General features: G+C 46.3%; 1 protein-coding gene across 5 annotated transcripts in view; it reads left to right on the top strand.

Annotated features, from left to right (window-relative positions):
• The window catches only part of LOC139273283 (filamin-A-interacting protein 1-like), a 432733-nt gene that overhangs the window by 94390 nt on the left and 316703 nt on the right, over window positions 1–21640 (top strand). The window contains exon 1 of one of the 5 annotated variants that reach the window (XM_070889982.1): window positions 17316–17415. The exons of the other annotated variants lie outside the window; for them this stretch is intronic. The gene's annotated coding sequence lies outside the window, so the exon portion shown is untranslated. Of the gene's footprint in view, window positions 1–17315; window positions 17416–21640 lie in introns of those variants that run through there. 5 annotated transcript variants of the gene reach the window in all.

Genomic DNA, 21640 nt, shown 5'->3' with positions numbered 1-21640 from the left:
TTGCCTTTGGTTCTTCTGCCAATCACTTTAAATCTGTGTCCTGTCAACAGGAACAGTTTCTCTCTACCTATTCTGTCTAGACCCCTCAGAATTTTGAATATCTCTATCAAATCGCCTTTCAACTTTCTCTGCTATCGGGAGAACAACCCCATCTTCTCCAGTCTATCCACGTAACTGAAGTCCCTCATCCCTGGAATCATTCTTGTAAATCTTTACCGCACCTTCCTTTACATCCTTCCTAAAGTGCGGTGCCCAGAATTGAACACGATGTTCCAGCTGAGGCCGAACCAATGTTTTATTAAGGTTCATCATAACTTCTTGCTTTTGTACTCTATGCCTCTATTTATAAAGCTCAGGATAACATATGCTTTTTTAATCACTTTGTCAACCTGCCCTGCTACTTAAAATGATTTGTGCACAGGTCTCTCTGTTCATGCATCCCCTTTAGCATTGTACCCTTTAGGTTATATTGGCTCTCCTTGTTCTTCTTACCAAAATGTATCACGTCGCACTTTTCTGTGTTGATTTACATCTGCCATGTGTCCGCCCATTAAACTAGCCTGTCTATGTCCTCGTGAAGTCTATCCCTATCCTCATCATATTTACTGTACTTCCAAGTTTTGTGTCATTTGCAAATTTTGAAATTGTGCCCTGTACCCCCAAGTCCAAATCATTAATATACATCAAGAAAAGCAGTGGTCCCAATACCGACCCCTGGCAAACATCACTGTGTACCTTCCTCCAATCCGAAAAACAACCGTTCACCACTACTCTCTGTTTCCTGTCACTGAGCCAATTTAGTATCCATGCTGCCACTGTCCCTTTTATTCCATGGGCTTCAACTTTGCTGGCAAGCCTATTATGTGGCACTTTATCAAACACCTTTTGGAAGTCCATGTACACTGCGTCTACCGCATTACCCTCATCAACCCTCTCTATTACTTCATCAAGAAACTCAGTCAAGTTTGTCTTTAACAAATCCGTGCTGGCTTTCCTTAATTAATCCATATTTGTCCAAGTGACTTAATTTTGTCCCAGATTATCGTTTCTAAAAGCTTCCCCACAGCAAGGTTAAATTGACTGGGTTAATCCTTACTATCGTTGCTGGGTTTATCCTTACACTCTTTTTTTGAACAATGGTGTAACATTTGCAATTCTCCAGGTCTCTGGCATCACCCCCATATCTAAGGCGAATTGGAAGATTATGGCCAGTACCTCCGCGATTTCCACCTTTAACCTCCCTCTGCAACCTAGGATGCATCCCATCTGGTACTGGAGACTTATTTACTTTAAGTAGAGCCAACCTTTCTAGTATATCCTCCTTATCAATTTTGATCCCATCCAGTATCTCTACTATCTCTTCTTTCACTATGACTTTGGCTGCATCTTTTTCCTTGGTGAAGACAGATGCAAAGTACTCATTTAGTACCTCAGTCATACCCTCTGCCTCCATGTGTAGGTCTCCATTTTGGTCCCTAATGACCCCCACCCCTCCTCTTACTATCCGTTTGCTATTTATATGCCTATAGAAGACATTTTATACAGCAGTTAACATCTATTGAAGCCACAAAGCCCAGCCTCAGCAGGTAATACAAGCCACTGGGGGTAATTTTGACTTTATACGATAGTGTAAAATGGATGATAGCGAATCACAAGCTTGTTCAATGGAAATAATAATTGGCGGAGATGTAAACTGGGCTGTCGATTCGCTGTGCTCATTGTCCGCTATCGCACAAAGTCGAAGTTATTGGGCTAGAAATTCGGTTGGCTATCGCCTCCATATAACGCCCCGGAGAGGCAGTAACGTGTGGCTAATAGCTTAACGCCCGGCTGCAAAGGTTTTAGCGGCGCTCGGAAACTTTGGTTGACTGTTACCGATGGCACTAACACTTATCGCCTTACAGTCTAACAACAGCCAGATCATGACGTCAGTACGCGTGCAACGTCCCATTAGTGCCCTGGGTGTGAACTTCGGTTTGTGCGCCTCACTTACTGACAGCCGCTGAACATGCCAGTGAAAACAGGCGGTCCCAGCTTCTTTGTTCGATGCCGGGAGGGTAATTAAAGGGATGAGTTACCGGGTTACTCAGAGTTCACAGTGAGTGCTACGTTTCCACATAGCATAGTGCGTGGGAGTACTGAGGCAGTCTTCACCTTACAGTTAGGTGGCGATTTGAGGTGTGCATTTACACAGATGCAATGTTAACACACCACCCTCGCCTCCTCCTTGCAATTGATAGGCAATGCCTACAGAGAAGGGAGATTGGGAATGTAGGGCCACAAATGAGGAGACCCAGTAGACGTTGGGGCAGGAGGCATTACCGCCCTCCCCTCCCATGGGTTTATCGGAAGCAATTATCAAACCTAGACATAATATCATAGAATCATCGAAATTTATAGCACGGAAGGAGGCCATTTCGGCCCATCATGTCCGTGCCGGCCGACCAAGAGCGATCCAGCCTATTCCCACTTTCCAGCTCTTGGTCCATAGCCCTGTAGGTTACAGCACTTCAAGTGCACATCCACATTTTTAAATGTGGTGAGGGTTTCTGCCTCTACCACCCTTTCAGGCAGTGAGTTCCAGACCCCCACCACCCTCTGGGTGAAAACATTTCCCCTCATATCTCCGCCAAACCTCCCCCAATTACTTTAAATCTATGTTGTTGACCCCTCTGCCAAGGGAAACAGGTCCTTCCTATCCACTCTACCCAGGCCCCTCATAATTGTATACACCTCAATCAGGTCTCCCCTCAGCCTCCTCTGTTCCAAAGAAAACAGATCCAGCATCTCCAATCTTTCCTCATAGCCAAAATTCTCCAGTCCAGGCAACATTCTTGTCAATCTCCTCTGCACCCTTTCCAGTGTAATCACGTATTTCCTGTAATGTGGTAATCAGAACGGCACGCAGTACTCCAGCTGTGGCCTAAACAGTGTTTTATACAGTTCAAGCATAATGTCCTTGCTCTTGTATTTCATGCCTCGACTAATAAAGGCAAGTATTCCGTATGCCTTCTTAACCACCTTATCTACCTGGCCTGCTACCTTCAGGGATCTGTGGACCTGCACTCCAAGGTCCCTTTGTTCCTCTACACTTATCAGTGTCGCACCATTTAGTATGTATTCCCATGCCTTGTTAGACCTCCCCAAATGCATTACCTCACACTTATCCAGATTGAATTCCATTTGCCACTTCTGCCCACAGTTCTGCCCACCTGACCAGTACATTGATATCATCCTGCAGTTCGCAGCTTTCTTCTTCATTATCAACTACGCAGCCTATTTTAATGTCATCTGCAAACTTCTTAATCATACCCCTAACATTCAAGTATAAATCATTGATATACACCACAAAAAGCAAGGGACCCAGCACTGAGCCCTGCGGAACCCCACTGGATACAGCCTTCCAGTCACAAAAACACCCATCAACCATTACCTTTTGCTTTCTGCCTCTGAGCCAATTTTGGATCCAACTTGCCACTTTGCCCTGGATCCCATGGGCTTTTACATGTCTGAGGAGCAGTGCATTAGAAGGCTGCGGTTCCGATGCCTGGACCGCTCTGGAGGCAGCCTTCAGTACTCCCCTGATCAAGTCTCACGCTTCATTGGGGTCTGCTGCATGCTGCACAACCTGGCCATCAGGAGGGCCCAGGCATTGCCCCTATTGATCGCAGCTCCACCTCAGGAGGAGGAAGAGGAAGAGGAGCACGCCGATGGTGAGGCAGACGAGGAGGAGGATCAGCAGCCACGGAGCAGGCACCTTCCCACGCTGCCGCTGCAAGGTTCGCTTGTCAGCATCTCATCCGCCATCGATTCTGATGAATCAATGACCACATGTCTACTGGGCCTCATTGTCACATCGCTGTGTGCTAGGCTGATGGTGCAGCTCCGTGAAATTCTCCATTCATACACATCACGGCAATGCAAACGGACAAATCAAAATATTATTATCTCTAACAAGAGTGTGCCCTCAAGCAGCACACCAACAACCCTTCGCTAGCAACTAAAAAAGAATGTAACAAATGCCCCTTGAAACAGCATAATACACAAGCAACTTCATGATTATATTTACAAACACCGCTCCCATCTGAAATGCAAAGCCAACTTCCATGAACCACATTAAGCCAAGACCCTTCCACAAATAATTGGTGTCCAGCATCAGCAACGAAATATGTACAATTATATTTACTATTTGTGGACATCGTGCCATGGTGGGCAAAGTCATTACTGTGACTTACTCTCATATTTCCCACTCCTTCCCATTTCCCCCTCCGATGCCTAGTGCTGCTCCTTACTATGTCCCCTGTGCCTGCAGCAAGGCTGCTTGAAGGCTGCTGTGTCTGTGAGGCAGAGACCGCAAATGGCCTAGCGGGATGCTCTGGCTCAGCTCTAGGCCTGGAAGACCCGACTGCGGACTGCACCACCTCAGCATGGGCGGCAGCAGTCTGGGATGGGAGGGGTGTAGGTGCAAAGACGGAGCGGCAGTGGTGGGAGCCGGAATTCTGTCATCATGACAAAGGACAGCACCTTCCATTTCCATCGACACACTGCCACTCCCCCGGGGCAGAGCCTCAGCATCCAGAGCAATCAGCTGTAACACAGATTGCTGGCCTGCTTTGGCACCGCAAGTTCCCGTTGGACTGTGAGGGCTCCAGAGAGGATGGCAGCAGTCAGTACTTGCATGGCATCAATCTGAGTCTGCATGAGAGCCGACTGAGTCTGCAACGCAGCAGACTGAGAGTTGATGCCACCAACCAGTGACTGCATCACATCACAAAGGCCTTGCGTAGCTTCGGCCTGTGCTGCACTAGCTGCTGCCATGTCAGCCCTGGCACGCACCATCAGCTCTGGATCCCCATAGTCGCTCGTCAACTCCAACATCCTTTGGTACTTTCCAAGGCTGGGCTTGATGGAATGCTCAGCGACACGGACAACGCTTGAGGCGGCCAAGCCCCAACCCCACAGCAAGTGCCTCCAAGCTCTGTGGGACCCTTGCCCATGCACCCATAAGCTCGCAGTGCATCCCCTCAGACTCTCTTGCCATACCTTCCAAATCCAGGTCCACATCTGAATCATGCTCAGGTCCACATCTGAGTCAGGACTCAGGCGCCCACTCACCCTCTGGGGAGCTGGCCCCGAAGCTTCCCCTCATGTCGGGCATTGCTGCAGGCCACTGGGTCCAGGAATATCAGGCTTGTCAAATCCCAGAAAGATCAGCTCGTCCACTCTCAGTTCCCACACTCTGCAGCAGCTGGATCCTGTCGGACTGGTACAGAACTGTCATCTCCTTCCTCCTCGTCTCCCCCGTCATTGGCGGTGGACACCTCACGGACGGGCTGTTGCACTTCTGGCTCATTATCTGTAAGCACCAAGCGACAGGAGTGTGGTTAGCAGCAGCGGAGGGGGCAGGAAGGGAACAAGGAAGTGACATACAACAGTTCCATGTAAAGTGGGAAAGGCATGTAGTTTCAGGGGTAAATGGACTCATGGAAGTGGGAAAGGGGATGAACCTACTGTCACTGTTCCCAGGGGGCTCGGCTTCCCCGACACTACCGCACCCCCTTGTGCGCCCATCGGGGCGGCCACTCACTCTTGCACCTCCGTGAGGGCGTGAAGCTCAGGCTCCCCTCCTCCCCTCCGCATTTGTTGTCGCCTGTTGTGAGCGAGCTTCCCCTGCAATAACAAACAGAAGAAGGTGTGAGTAAGTGTGCAGCTAATCGTCTGCCACATGTGCCTTGCAGGGTTGAATAGCTGCCACTGTATGGAAATGTGCAGATGTCCGTTTGACTCTCAGTAGCAGTGCAGAGTGGCTGTGTGAACGGTGGGATTTGGTGGCTACCAGCTAAGATTAAGGGTAAGGCTAACGCTTTTACAACGCATATAAAGAGTGAAAAGGTAGTATGAGCAGGGTGGGGCTGAGTAGGGGCCGCGAAGGAGAGCTTCACATGGAGGCCCAGGGTATGGCTGCTGAACTGAGGTGGAACTTTGCAGCTCTCTTCAGCAACGAAGACCATGTGCTGGTACACATAGTGAAGGAGCAGGTACTGCCCAGGCTACACATTGTGTGAGAACGTGAGGTTCACATTATGGCATTGTAAGGATAATAGAAAGGGTACTCACCCTGACGGTCCGAGTGAGATTGTTGAACATCTCGCGACGTTGTGTCGCAGTTCTGGGCATCGTGCTCCTGGCTGACACGTGCTGTGCCACCTCCCCACTCCCCTTCACAGACGCCAAAAAACTCTTGCCGCTCTCCGGCTGCAGGACCACTCTTCGCCTCTCCACAGCCTCCACCAAAGCCTCCAGGGTTGGGAAAGCGGCAAGCTGCACCCTCAGCCATGTTGCTGCCCTGAGCAGACTGCGATGGTGAAACTAGCCTGCGTAGAGTCATCTTACCTCCCCTTTAAGAGGCGTCTGGCGCCAGAAGGTCTGACGACCTTCGCCTCATCCACATTCGCTCTGGAAATTTAGTGCAACGATTTTCGCCTTCACTGCCCTAAGAGAATTGTGCAACGGCTGATTTACTGATCCATTTCCCTCTTGGGGCGTTGAAACTTAATTTTGCGGTTGACGACATTAAATTTCATAAGGCACGACTCTCACCGACCAGCCGGGATTAACACCTCATAATGGGCGAAGCTCTAACCCATAGACGTTCATGCAGTTAAAACGTATAGTCTCTATTTAGAAACAGCTTTATTTCAATTGCGATTGATTTTCAGCACTTGCAGATGTAAATGTCATAACTGAGAGAAATGTAACAAATATTAGCCCCTTGTTGGGAGTGAACCTTTATATTGCGGTTACTTGTATTCTCCGTATTGCATCTAATCCAGTAATCAATGTATACATACATTGGCATGTTGGCCTTCATAGTGAGAGGATTTGAGTATAGGAGCAGGGAGGTCTTACTGCAGTTGTACCGGGCCTTGGTGAGACCATACCTTGAATATTGTGTACAGTTTTGGTCTCCTAATCTGAGGAAAGACATTCTTGCTATTGAGGGAGTGCATCGAAGGTTCACCAGACTGATTCCCGGGATGGCAGGACTGACATATGAAGAAAGACTGGATCGACTAGGCTTATATTCACTGGAATTTAGAAGAATGAGAGGGGATCTCATAGAAGCATGTAAAATTCTGACGGGATTGGACAGGTTAGATGCAGGAAGAATGTTCCCAATGTTGGGGAAGTTCCGAACCAGGGGTCACAGTCTAAGGATAAGGGGTAAGCCATTTAGGACTGAGATGAGGAGAAACTTCTTCACTCAGAGAATTGTGAACCTGTGGAATTCTCTACCACAGAAAGTTGTTGAGTCCAGTTCGTTAGATATATTCAAAAGGGATGTGACCCTTACGGCTAAAGGGATCAAGGGGTATGGCGAGAAAGCAGGAATCAGCCATGATCATATTGAATGGTGGTGCAGGCTCAAAGGACCGAATGGCCTACTCCTGCACCTATTTTCTATGTTTCTATGTATACATGATAGATACTTTAGTTTGCATTGTTCTCCACCTTCGATTGGAAAACATTCGGCTGGAAATGAGATTGAAGGTTTTTCAAGGCATTAATGTCGGGCGGTGGATAAATTTGGCGCCGGGAAATGCTTTGTGTTGGCAGCCAACAAATTCAGTGTTTGCGCCTGACAGTGGAGTGGACTAAGGGAGGCGTTCCACACTTCTCTCGGGATGTTAGGCCGGGTGAACAACTGAATATCCCCTGCGAAAGAGCCGACTTCGTAGCATCTTCAGAGAAGCCTACCTGAAAAAAAATAAATCGGAACAAAAAACACAAAAACCATTCCCTATACACCCCAAATAAAGTTAAATCGCAAAACAATGAACAATAATATCAGTCACACTCGCCTCATGCAGTCATTCCTTCCCTTCGCGCCCCAGGACAGCTCTGCACTCCAGCTTTCTCTGGCAGTGTCCCTAGGGGGCGCTACAGGTGCAGCGCAAACCAAATTTTGGTTCCGTGTCGATACAGGGGGCGTTGCACACCGGCGCTACGCTCCCGGGCGATACTCCTCAGCAGCGCCGGTACTGGCACACGGAATTTACCGAGCGTTAATGGTGCCGCTCGCGGCTGCAAACCCTTTACCGCCCCTTTAATGACACTCGCGAGGGCCATTATCCCAGTGAATTTCTAGCCCATTGTCCTGATTGTATTCATGTTACCAAACTTATGGACGGTGAACTGATCAGCAAAAGCATCGGGGAACAGTTCAAATGTAGACAGACACAAATCCAGTGGGTAGTCTTGAATGAAGATGTGATTCATTCTGTGTTGGAGGAAATTCTCACTCACAGATAATGAGGATGTAATGAATTGACCCGGCTCACAAGATTCCAGATATTTCACTGTTGGTACTCTTAGTGCAAAGAATTCTGTCACATTCTCTCAGCTGGTAGAACATACCATATTCAAAGCATCCAATGGCTAGGTAGATCTTTTTAAAAAATGGATGCTCTGTCATCGAATATATTCAAGGCTGAGAGAGATAGATTTTTGGACTCGAAGGGATTCAAGGGATTTGGTGATTGGGTGGGAAAGTGGAGTTGAAGTTGAAGATCAGCCATCATTTTCCCATTACAGCAACTAGTCTTGGTGTCATGTGATACCCAGATGTCCGAATTAGTGAATGCTGGGGCCGGACGACTATCCATCAGTGAGCCTGTGTCATAGATCTCTAAACCAGTATTGGATCTGCCAACTGCAGATGACTCTTAATCGCAGACTTGGGGAAAATGACATCACAAATGACCATTGCATGAGTCAGATGCCAGAGTGTGGTGGCAGTGAATCAGCGGAAGCGTGTGACTGTATCATATGTGGATGCACACCTGTGCAGACTCTGACCGCGTCATTTAATCACTGAAGCAATTCGTGATGGAGAAAGGCTAGACAGAAAGAAAGAAAGAAAGACTTGCATTTATATAGCGACTTTCACGACCACTGGACGTCTCAAAGCGCTTTACAGCCAATTAAGTACTTTTGGAGTGTAGTCACTGTTGTAATGTAGGAAACGTTGACCATTGTTAGCAAAACTTTCAGCTCAGTTCACTAGAATGGACATGCTGCTGTGTTGAACTTGAGATGGCGAGCCTTACAGACATTCTTCTAAAAACAGTTAGACCACAGCTAGAGTGCTGAGTGTAGTTCTGGTCACCACATTACAGGAAAGATGTGATTGCACTAGAGAGGGTACAGAGAAGATTTACAAAGATGTTGCGTGGACTGGATAATTTTTAGCTATGAGGAAAGATTGGATAGACTGGCTTGTATTTTTTGGAAAAGAAGAGGTTGAGGGGAGACCTTATTGAGGTGTATAAAATTATGAGGGGCCTAGATAGAGTGGATAGGAAGGACCTGTTTCCCTTAGCAGAGGTGTCAACAACCAGAGAGCATAGATTTAAAGTAATTGGTAGGAGGTTTAGAGGGGATTTGAGGGGAAATTCTTTCACCCAGAGGGTGGTGGGGGACTGGAACTCATTGCCTGAAAGGGTGGTAGAAGTAGAAACCCTCACCACATTTAAAGAGTATTTGGATGTGCACTTGAAGTGCCGTAACCTACAAGGCTATGGACTGTAATGTATGCCCCTGTGAGGATGCTCACAGGTTTCTAGAGCTGTTGAGTTGGGAGTGGCTTAGCCAGTCATGTGATGTTCACAATACTCAATAAAACCCCAGCCAGTTGGGTTCGGGGGATCCACGATGAGGCAGGTGGTTGTGAGTCTGGTGGATAAACTAGTAATGTGTAGTGTGATTGTTAAACCTTTTGCTAATAAACCAACTAGTTCTTAATAGTAATGTATTGCTATGAATTATTAAGCAAAGAACCCTTGAAGCAAATACATGACACGGACCAAGAGCTGGAAAGTGGGATTAGGCTGGACATGATGGGCCGAAATGGCCTCCTTGCGTGCTGTAAATTTCTACGATTCTATGAAGTTATCATATTATTTTGATGTCAATAATCTTACTATAATAATAAGTTTATTATTTACTGTGACCAATCGGGTGGGCACTTGGGCGACAGCAATAGACCGTTGGCACAATAATGTGCTGTGCTATAGGTTTGTGCAAGTTTGAACCTGCAGTTTCCCACACGGCCAGTCCCAAACCAAGTCAACTTGGGTGAGGCACCAAACAGACTTGGAATGATTTCTTTCAAGACGGAAAAAGACAGCGGGAAATTACTCTGTGCTGCTCCTGCTCACGTCTCAGCAGGCAACTCAGGGGCAGCCATGAAAGAAGCCAGAATATCTTCTCTAGGACATGTCATAAAAAGGGGGAAATACAATTATGGAGGACATAAAATGATAGGGATTATGCCTTAAAAGAATCACTAATGTTTTTTTGCTGAGATGGGGAACAGAGGATTATAGATAACAGATAATGCTGCTATTACTGAGCAGGTAAGGCAGCATCTGTGGAGAGAGAAGCAGAGGTAACAGGCCTAACATTTGAGGTCGGAGGCTTCCTTCATACGAATGCCTCTGACCTGAAAACAATCTCTGAATCTACCTTTTGGTCCCAGAGAAACGTAGGATTCCGGTCGGAGGCCTAGATTCACTATGCAGCACATGGGGATCTGTCTTCGAGGTACACAAGTCCAAGCTGAAGTGATGTGGGCCCGGACAACCAATCACAGTGCAGTATTCTCATTGATAATAATGGGAACTCCGTTTCTCCGAGTTCCCATTACCTTCAATGAGAAAAACCCCGAAAACACCCAAACACAACAAAATAAATAAATAAAATACTTAAAATGAATTGAAATTAAAGTTAATTAAATGTTTAAGAAAAAAAAAAATCTTTTTTGAAATTTTAATACGGTTTAAAATAAACTTAGCTTAATGGACAGGGTTTAAAAATGTAATTTAAATTTAATTTTTATATGTTTTAAAACTCTTATGCTGGTAAAAGTAGGCTATGCACCTGCTTTTACCAGGCGTAAGAGTTTGAAGGACAATCGCTGGGCAGGAGTTGGGCAAATAGCACTATCTCACCCGCGCGAATGTCCTTCTCCCGGGGATGCAGTGGACAAATCTTGACAGATCGGAAAAGACGATTTTTGGTGCATGCGCACCGCACCCCGAAAACAGGTCTCGCCAGGTCCGTCCGTACTTCGTACGTACCCGGTGAGGCCAGAATTTTAGTCCCAACGTTTCAGGTCAATGATCTTTCGTCAGAACTGGAAAAAGTTCGAAATGTAACAAATTTTAAACAAGTGCAGGGACAGGGAAAAGGGGAGTGGAGGAAAGAACAAAAGGGAAGGTCTGTGATAGGGTGCAAGGCCTCTGTGCTTGCTTAAAATCTGTTACATCTCTAACTGTTTCCAGTTCTGACGAAGGGTCATCGACCTGAAACGTTAACTTTGTTTCTCTCTCCACAGATGCTGCTTGACCTGCTGAGTATTTCCAGCATTTCCTGTTTTATTTCAGATTTCCAGCAGTATTTTGCGTGAGTAGAGATTATCGAGATAGTCACAATACTGACACATTTTGGGGGGTTGGTGGTGGAAGGAACATTAGTGTAAAAAGTCATCATCATTGTTATATATGTAAACTTGTATTTACTCTGTACAGCCACCAGAGGGCTTATCCCCTGGAGTTCCAAGGGATCCCATAATCCCTTGGGAGCACAGGTACTTAAGGAGGCTTCACAGGTTGGAGAGGCACTCTGGAAACCTTCAATAAAAGACTACGGTCACACTTTACTTTGAGCTCACAGTGTTCAGTCTGACTCTTTCTCCATACACAACAATCGTCATAGGCAGTCCCTCGGAATCGAGGAAGATTTGCCTCCACTCTAAAAATGAACAGGTGACTGAACATCCAATACGAGAGCCACAGTCCCTGTCACAGATAGTTGTTATGGGAAAGGGTGGGTGGGACTGGTTTGCTGCATGCTCTTTCCGCTGCATGCTCTCGGCGATGTGACTCGAGGTGCTCAGTGCCCTCCCGGATGCACTTCCTCCACTTAGGATGGTCTTTGGCCAGGGACTCCCAGGTGTCGGTGGGGATGTTGCACTTTATCAAGGCGGCTTTGAGGGTGCCCTTGTAACGTTTCCTCTGCCCACCTTTGGCTCGTTTGCCGTGAAGGAATTCCGAGTAGAGCGCTTGCTTTGGGAGTCTCGTGTTTGGCATGTGAACAGTGTGTACTGCCCAGCGGAGCTGATCGAGTGTGGTCAGTGCTTCGATGCTGGGGATGTTGGCCTGGACGAGGACTCTAATGTTGTCTGTCCTCCCAGGGGATTTGCAGGATCTTGCGGAGACATCCTTGGTGATATTTCTCCAGCGAAAAGTAGGGGACCGATAGATGGTAATGCAATGGCGGCGGTGAGGTGTTCTGGGCGGGCGGTCAGCCTCCAGCGCCCCGCGGCGATCCTCGGGTCCAGTTTAGTGGCGGCGCAAAGCAGCACCACCCGGAAGAACTGTGCCGGTGTGCAACGCCCCCTGGTTGCGACACCGACGTGAGTTTGAGCTCCTGCCCGACCCGTCCGCCCAGAATTGCACCCCGCATTGACCGCTGGGAAATCAGGGCGTCCCAACCATCCCCTCGGCAAAGAGGTGTGATTGTTTTTTCTTTTAATTTTTTTTTGCGATTTGTGTTGTGGTGGCGTGGGAATGTTTTTGTGGGGTTTTTTAAGGTTTCCCGCTCCCCCAGGCGTCTCTCGGAGCGCTCGCGGCCCGGCTCTTTAGCTCGGGAGTTTCCCATGCTAACGCCGAACACCTCCATTAGCACTGTGCCCCCTGACTCAGGGCCCAGCTGCCCAAACTTACCTATTAAGGTGCAAACTATTCCCGGCCACTAATTATCCCTCCCCTCCACCATTATCACCCCAAAAACATCAAAGCTGAAAATCCAGCCCCATAAATTAAACCAAAATCCTTTCCAGGCCAAGTCGGTAAAATAATGAAGTGCAGATGTGATCAAGTCCAGGTATTGTTCTGTGCTGCACTGCATTAGGTTATAGTATAATTCAGTGCTGATTGGAGCTACTTACGCCCTTTTGTATTCATAGAGCTAACGGCAGAAATATTTCACCCTTCAATAGCTCGTCAACTGAATTTGATTCAGATATCTGAATAAATTGAAGATTGCAGTTCCAGAAACTATAAAAGTGCCAACTCCAGCAAATCTACAATAAATCCTGAATTAAAAACTGCACAATTGGCATATACGAATAGGAGTGAAAGAACATTATAAATGTTCACGTAACCACAGAATAGACTGCGCGGCTGAGGCTCTTGGCTTGAGTTACATTCCCCTTATCCACAGATATGGAGTTATGCATAATTCAGATTTGTGTTCCACGCTACATAATGCGTAGACCAGACAGGATGTCTGCAAATTGTTCTCAACCGGCTTCATGGATCCAAAACAAAATTAAAACTTGGACCAAACAGTTTGGAAATGGAGGGAAAGGGTTTTTTTTTTACAAGTGTTGCATAACGATATTCATAATAAGTGTTTGGGCTTCAAGAAAAATTGCAGTTCCAATCAATAATTTAGTGACATTTGTCTGGCAGGATACTTTGAAAGGTAATGTCTTATTTATTACTGGAGGATACATGTTTACACAGTCCTGAAAGTTTGCAGAACTAAGCTTTTTTTTAGACAGCTTTCTTTCAATTAATTTTGAAAGATTTAGTTGGGAATATTTCGTCCTGCACTGAAGATCTTGGCAGTCGGTGGAATCATGTTGAAATACAACAAGGCACGATTTGTGGTTTGTTTAATTTCTGTGACATTGCACAGATACCATACACAAGGTGTGCAGTCTGACTGAAGTAGTGATTAATATAAAACGAATCGTTGTAAATCCCCAACGTATAGCTTTCCCACCAATGTCATCTTTCCCTACTATCTCATTCCAAAGGGAGGTCATTGAGAGTTCCAGTCCCAAAAAGACTTTGCACATGAAAGCAAGCAGAAATCACTGTTACCAGATACTTGCTTCGGGGAGGAAATGTTAGAGGAAGCATGGTACATTGCGTTCCATTTCTCTGTGGATTTCAAGAAAAGCCTCCCAGATACTGCCTCATTAAAGACGGGGAATGAATAGATCTCAACCTTTGCTTGGCCCCAGACTGCGAAGGTAATGCAATTCAAACAGTCTGTTTCTGATCAAGGCGGACTACTGCACTGTCTCAATGCTTTAAGTGGGCATCGCCGTTAACAGAATGTGTTTGGCAGATCTTTTTTTCAAGTCACGATGATGTAACGATACAGCTCATAAAAAATTATTGTTATGTTTAGAATAACTCCACAAGACTGTACATCTTAAGCTCAAACTGTTGTGACCTTGGTCTCTTTATTGTAACTCCAGAGTGAGGAGGCAGCTTGGTAGACTGCCTTTTATACCTGCTTGCCCAAGGTGTGCAGGTGACCCTTGGGTCTCCCACAGGTGCACCCCCTGGTGGCAAGTCTTACACATTGGCAATGTTTACATACATAACAATTACTGTGTTGCTTCCACGTAATATCATTGCAGTGAAAATGATGCAGATGTTTACAGTGTTCACACTTCCTCGACACAAAGGTATCATTAAGGAACTAATGAGAACTCCGACTTCACGGAAGAATCATAGAAATTTACAGCAGGGCAGAAGGCCATTTCGGCCCATTGTGTCCGCACCGGCCGACAAAGAGCTATCCAGCCTAATTTCTAACTCTTGGCCTATAGCCCTGTAGGTTACGGCACTACAGGTGCACATCCAAGTACTTTTTAAATGTGGTGAGGGTTTCTGCCTCTACCACCCTTTCAGGCAGTGAGTTCCAGACCCCCACCACTCTCTGGGTGAAGAAATTTCCCCTCAAATCCCCTCTAAACCTCCTACCAATTACTTTAAATCTATGTCCCCTGGTTATTAACCCCTCTGCTAAGGGAAATAGGTCCTTCCTATCCACTCTACCTAGGCCCATCATAATTTTATACACCTCAATAAAGTCTCCTTTCAGCCTCCTCTGTTCTAAGCAAAACAGACCCAGCCTATCCAATCTTTCCCCATAGCCAAAATTCTCCAGTCCAGGCAACATCCTTGTAAATCTCCTCTGTACCCTCTCTAGTGCAATCACATCCTTCCTGTAATGTGGTGACCAGAACTGCATGCAGTTCTCCAGGTGTGACCTAACTAGTGTTTTATACAGTTCAAGCATAACCTCCCTGCTCTTGTATTCTATGCCTCGGCTAATAAAGGCAAGTATTCCGTATGCCTTCTTAACCACCTTATCTACCTGGCCTGCTACCTTCAGGGATCTGTGGACATGCACTCCAAGGTCCCTTTGTTCCTCTACACTTCTCAATGTACTATGTCACTATGGAGGGCCATGTTTACCAAAGCAGAGAGGTAATGCTAAAATTATAAAAATTATTGATTAGGTCACAGTTAGAAATTCGGGGTCAGTTTGACTTGGGGCGAAAGTGTATAGTGGGCAACATGGGATCACTCACCTGTTGAAGTCAATGGACATGAAAATCGGGAGAGATGTATAAACAGACAGCTGATTCGATGTCGCCTGTTTGACATCATTGCCCGAGGTCAAAACATGTCCAGTTTTAGGAAAGACATGAAGGCCATGGGGGTGGTGAAGAGGAGAATCACTCATCCTAGATAAGAGGCTTTAATTATGGAGGGACTAGAGACACTGGATCACTTTCTATTAACGCAGAGAGGGTCAAGATTGGATTGAACTGACCTATTCAGAATTAGGAGGGGCTTTGTTAAGGTAAATAAAGAATAACTATTCCCACTGGTCAGTGAATTGCTAACTAGTGGGCAAAAAAAGTTAAGACCATCATCAAAAGAATGAAGAGAGAGGTTTGGAGATTTTTTTTGGACACACAGGATTGTTAAGGCATGAATGCCCTCCCAGAAACATACAACAACAACAACTTGTATTTATATAGCACCTTTAACATAGTGAAACGTCCCAGGGTGCTTCACAGGGGTATTATGAGATAAAAATACACTGAGCTGCATAAGTAGAAATTAGCACAGGTGACCAAAAGCTTGGTCAAAGAAGTATATTTTAAGGAGCGTCTTGAAGGAGGAAAGAGTGTTAGAGATGTGGAGACGTTTAGGGAGGGAGTTCCAGAGATTTGGGGCCTAGGCAGCTGAAGGCATTGCCACCAATGGTTGAGCAATTATAATCAGGGAGGCTCAGGAGGGCAGAATTAGAGGAGCGCAGACATCTCGTGGGGTTGGAGGAGATTACAGAGATAGGGAGGGGCGAGGCCAATGAGGGATTTGAAAATAAGGATGAGAATTTTGAAATCGAGGCATTGCTTAACCGGGAGACAATGAAGGTCAGCGAGCACAGGGGTGATGGGTGAGCAGGACTTGGTGCGAGTTAGGACAAGGGCAGCCAAGTTTTGGATCACCTCTAGTTTACATAAGGTAGAATGTGGGAGGCCAGCCAGGAGTAAGTTGGAATAGTCAAGTCTTGAGGTAACAAAGACACGGATGAGGGTTTCAGCAGCGGATGAGCTGAGGCAAGGGCGGAGACGGGCGATGTTACGGAGGTGGAAAATGAAGTGGCAAATAGGATGTTTTTTTACAAAGGTAACCAATATATGTTATCCTACTCTTGCAGATAGACAGTAAATGAATATTTGGAACAGAAAGTACCATCCATAAAATTTCCTTCTGCTTGAAGAATGATTTATCACCACAGTTTGTTCAGTTTTAGATCAATAATAAAAATGGATTGTACTTGTCCGATGAGAGCATATTCTGGTTTAGAGCAATCATTAGAGGAACTCAGATCGTATTAGTCTTAAATTATTTTATTCTAGTTTGTTCTGAAGTTTTACATTGTTCATTTTGTTACTCGTTCACCTATTTTTTTTCCCAGCTTTCTAATCATATATTCAATTATTTCACAATCTTTTACAGCCGCTCTTCTCATTCTCTTATCAGCCTTGTCAGGACTACCGTCAAATTGTTAAGGGGCTGTAATCTTCTTGAACAAAATGTTTGGCTACCCCTCCCCCATCCCCGCCTTTTTGTCTTGCTCGCAAAGCGATGACACATGGCTCGCTGAAACACATCATTGCATCACTTGTGCACGATATTATTGAGATAAACTGAAACGTGGCATTTCTGCTCCCCCTCAGAAAAGAAGACTTTGCGAGTATCCTTTCATTAAAAAGGTGCTGTTTTAAATATTTAACAGCAGCAGACTCAGATATTTGGCATTTGAGTGTTTAACATGATGTCATCATGCCCAAGAGGCCCAGACATGTGCAAAAAAACAGTGCGAAGGGAGCAGCCACATGTCGGGGCCGATTTATTGAGAGGGAGAACATTCAACGACAAGAAAGATCAAATATCCAACTTCAGGGAATCCCTCTTCCTAGCCAAGCATTAACCTGTCAAAGCTGGGCTCACTATCATCTCTGAGGTAGAACAGCATGGGGAGAAATTCGGTCGCGGCTCAGTTGGGGCGGTGTCCCGGGCGGAGCGGTAAATTTTGCGCCGGCAAATGGTTTGCGTCTGTGGCCACAAAATCGATCAGCTGGACCCAGAGTTTGGAGCAGGGTGCTAAGGGAGGCATTGCACACCTCTTTTAGGGCGCTACACTGGCTGAGCAAGGCAAAATCCCAAGCTAAACAGCCGGCCTCGGAGCGCCATAAACTGAGGCCTGGGTGGGCAAAAAACCTGAAAAAACCCACCAAAAACATTCTTAATATATAACTCACACCACCACAACATAAATTGCAACCCCTTCCCTGTCCTTAAAATAACAATCACACTTACCTGAGGTGGACATTGTTATATGTGCAGACTATAGATATACTCTCTGTGTAGTCATTGTATAGTTGCATAAGATGAAGATTTGTTACCTGATGTACTATCAATAAGGTTTACACTGTGTATATACTATGCTGGCACCACTAGAGGGTGCAACTGGTGGAGACTGGGGTTTCCTGCCCCTGTGACAGAGGCTGTCCACCAGAGGGCACTGCGGTGGAAGACCTGAGGATCACCTGCATAGGTGTGCAGGGCCCAGTATAAAAGGCTACCCACTATGCATGTGCCTCACTCTGGAGTTACGAATAAAGGAACAAGGTCACTACAGTTTGAGTACTATACATTGCCTTGTGGAGTCATTCATAAATGCATTACAGACATAACTTACCTCACTGCAGCCGCTGCAGCTTGGACCACCCGCTTTCACAGGCGTTCCCAGCAGGGAGCACTCTATGGAGCGCTACGGATCGGGCGGCAGTCAAAAAGCGAGCCGGTGTCGTAACCAGGGGCGTTGCAGACCAGCTCGCCACTTCCAGGTGGTAATGTTCCGCGTCCTGTCAAACCGGCACTGAATGTCCCGGCGGGGCACTGGAAGCTGGCCACCCACCCATGCTTCCCGCCACCATTGCCGCCCCTCTGGGATGCTAAGATCGAAAATCCAGCCCATATGTGTTCAAGCCCGATGACTTGGGCACATAACCCAGGCTGATACTTCAGTGTAGTATTGATACAATGCTACATTGTTAGAAGTGTTGTCTATTGGATGGGGACCTGACTGCCTGTGCAGTTAAATATGAAAGATCCCATGGCACTTTTTCAATGGAGAACAAGGAGTTTTCTTGGTGTCCAGGCTAACACGCCTTCTTCGGCAAACAATAGTTTAATTGCTCAATCATCAAATTGCTATTGGTGCAACTTTGCTGTGTGCAACCTGACTGCCATGTTTTCCTCCATAACAACAGGGATTACTCTTCAAAACATTACTCACTAGCTGTAAAGCGCTTTGAGATGTTCTGAGGATGTGAAACTATATATTTTTTGTTACGTGAGTTTGAGAAAGAAGAGAAAAGGTGGGAGGAAAAATCACTTCCATGCGTCCACACTGACAGTACGTTATCCTGATCAAACACAAGGGAGGGAGATACCTGTATAGATGTAGGTTTGAGCACATTTTCTCCATTTTGTTCCATAAAACGTGTTTGTTATGTCTCTAATGAACTTATGAATGACTCCACAAGGCAATATGTTGTACCTGAACTGTAGTGACCTTGGTCCTTTATTCCAAACTCCAGAATGCTGTGCAGGCATGGTGTGCAGCCTTTTATACAGAGCCCTGCCACCAGGGCAGGAAACCCCCGGTCTCCACCAGTTACACCCTCTAGTGGTGCCAGCATGTATGTACACAGTGTAAACCTTATTGATAGTACATCAGGTAAACAAGTCTCCATCTTATACAATCTCACAGTGGCTACACATTGAGTACATCCATAGTCAGCATATACAACAGTGTTCAGTTCTGTTTGGTTTGGGTGTTTTGGGGCATATTTTAATGCTTGCTCCAATATTATATAGCCGTACATCAGCTTTAAATTGTTTTCTTTTTAAATTAACCTTAGCTTTTCTCTATTCGCGATTGTGAGAAAACTCCACCCATTGGACGGACTGATTTCCAGCAGGTTGTGTAACAGGGAATTGACATGGTGTTATAACAACAACAACTTGTATTTATATAGTGCCTTTAACATAATGAAACGTCCCAAGGCGCTTCACAGGAATATTATGAGACAAAAATTTACACCGAGCTACATAAGGAGAAATTAGGGCAGGTGACCAAAAGCTTGGTCAAAGAGGTAGGTTTTAAGGAGCATCTTGAAGGAGGAAAGAGAGGTAGAGGGGCAGAGAGGTTTAGGCAGGGAGTTCCAGGGCTTGGGGCCTCGGCAACAGAAGGCACAGCCACCAATGGTTGAGCGATTATAATCAGAAATGCTCAAGAGGGCAGAATTAGAGGAACGCAGACATCTCGTGGGGTTGTGAGACTGAAGGAGATTACAGGGAGGGGCGAGGGCCATGGAGGGATTTGTAAACAAGGATGAGAATTTTGAAATTGAGGCGTTACTTAACCAGGAGCCAATGTAGGTCAGCGAGCACAGTGGTGATAGGTGAGCGGGACTTGGTGGTAGTTAGGACACGGGGAGCCGAGTTTTGGATCACCTCTAATCTCCACAGGGTCGACAGTTGAACTGACTGTTGTATACCTTGCTTGTAGCTATTACACTTTTTAAACGAGTGCAGGAGCGTTCTGCATACATGTGGAATCCAGCTGGTTATGTGCACAGATGGTGGCACTGTTAACAGTTTCAACATTCAAACATAATTAAAAATAAATGTTAACTTGTTACCGCATAGTGTATGCGTTAAAAACCCTAACTACAAAAAAATGGTCTCTTGTGTGAAATTGCGCTCTGTATCTGTACAGTTTGTGCAGTCCATTGCGCTATTTGTGTCCTATCTCTGTGCCATGAGCTTCGGAGATAAAGATTGCAAGTGCTGGAGATCCGAAATAAAAGCAGCAAATCTATGAAATCCATAACAGGTCAATCAACATTTGGGACTCTCCATCAGGTGTGATGAGCAGAAAATTTCCTATCTGACACTCTAACATTCTTTTCATACCCAGGTATGGACTGTCCAGCTATGAGTTTACAAACATTGTCCATTTTTATTCTAAGTCCTCAACTGATCAATAAGCCCCTTCGCTCCAGCGGGAGCGTCACGGTTAATGGGCTTGTCAATTTTATTGAAGAGATTTAGGTTTTTGTACAATCTTTAAATGTACATGTTAAATACATTTGCCAACCTTATGTCTGTCCACTGCACCTTCTACAATATAGAGCTCTTTGGGGGAGAAATTCGGTCGCGTCTCAGTTGGGGTGGTAACCCGGGCGGAGCGGTAATTTTAGAACCGTGAAAAAGTTGCCGCCTCCCGTTCAGAAATTCGTCAGATTCGGGCAAAGAGTTGAAGGTGGCACAAAATCACCCATTACACATCTGACCTGAGGGCTGGGGGGGAGGCGCTAACGAAAATGTCGGCGCTAAATTTGACTGACTCATTACGATCCCGGGAAAAGCCAACTCTTAAATGCGCGGCACGTTAAAGCTTTCCAATAGACTTTTTCTCAAGCTGAACTGTTACGTCTGTCTGCGTCTGCAAACTCGGAGGTTCACGTGTGTGAACGTTGCACTGACTGTGACCTCCGAGGGAAGCGCTTCCTCATCCCTGTAAGTAGCCACCAGTTACCGGCTCTGCAAACCTGGACCCACTGTTTTTCTATACGTTGTTATTGGCAGGCGCTCAATGAGAGGGCCGCACCGAATTTACCGACCGGGGCACAAGCGTGGGCGTTACACCAGGAATACGTCAGGATCGGAGCGATCGTCAGCAGTCAGGCGCGACTGGTTTGTGTCCCCGTGAAACGTGTGACGAATTTTCTGACGGGGTGTTAAAAGCTGCACGCACGGTCGCATTAACGCCCCTCTAACTGAGGCTACAGATAACCGATCAACATGGACCATTTCCCATCCCTCCGCAAGATCCTACAAATCTCGTGGGAGGTCAGATGCACCAACGTTAGCGTCCTCGACCAGGCCAACATCCCCAGCATTGAAGCACTGACCACACTTGATCAGCTCTGCTGGGCAGGCCACATCGTCTGCATGCCAGACACGAGATTCCCAAAGCAAGCGCTCTACTCGGAACTCCTTCACGGCAAGCGAGCCAAAGGTGGGCAGAGGAAACGTAACAAGGACACCCTCAAAGCCTCCCTGATAAAGTGCAACATCCCCACCGACACCTGGGAGTTCCTGGCCAAAGACCA

This window comes from Pristiophorus japonicus, chromosome 9, assembly GCF_044704955.1.
Source record: "Pristiophorus japonicus isolate sPriJap1 chromosome 9, sPriJap1.hap1, whole genome shotgun sequence".
NCBI classification, from domain to species: domain Eukaryota; kingdom Metazoa; phylum Chordata; class Chondrichthyes; family Pristiophoridae; genus Pristiophorus; species Pristiophorus japonicus.
This window is presented reverse-complemented; position numbering and strand designations above follow the sequence as displayed.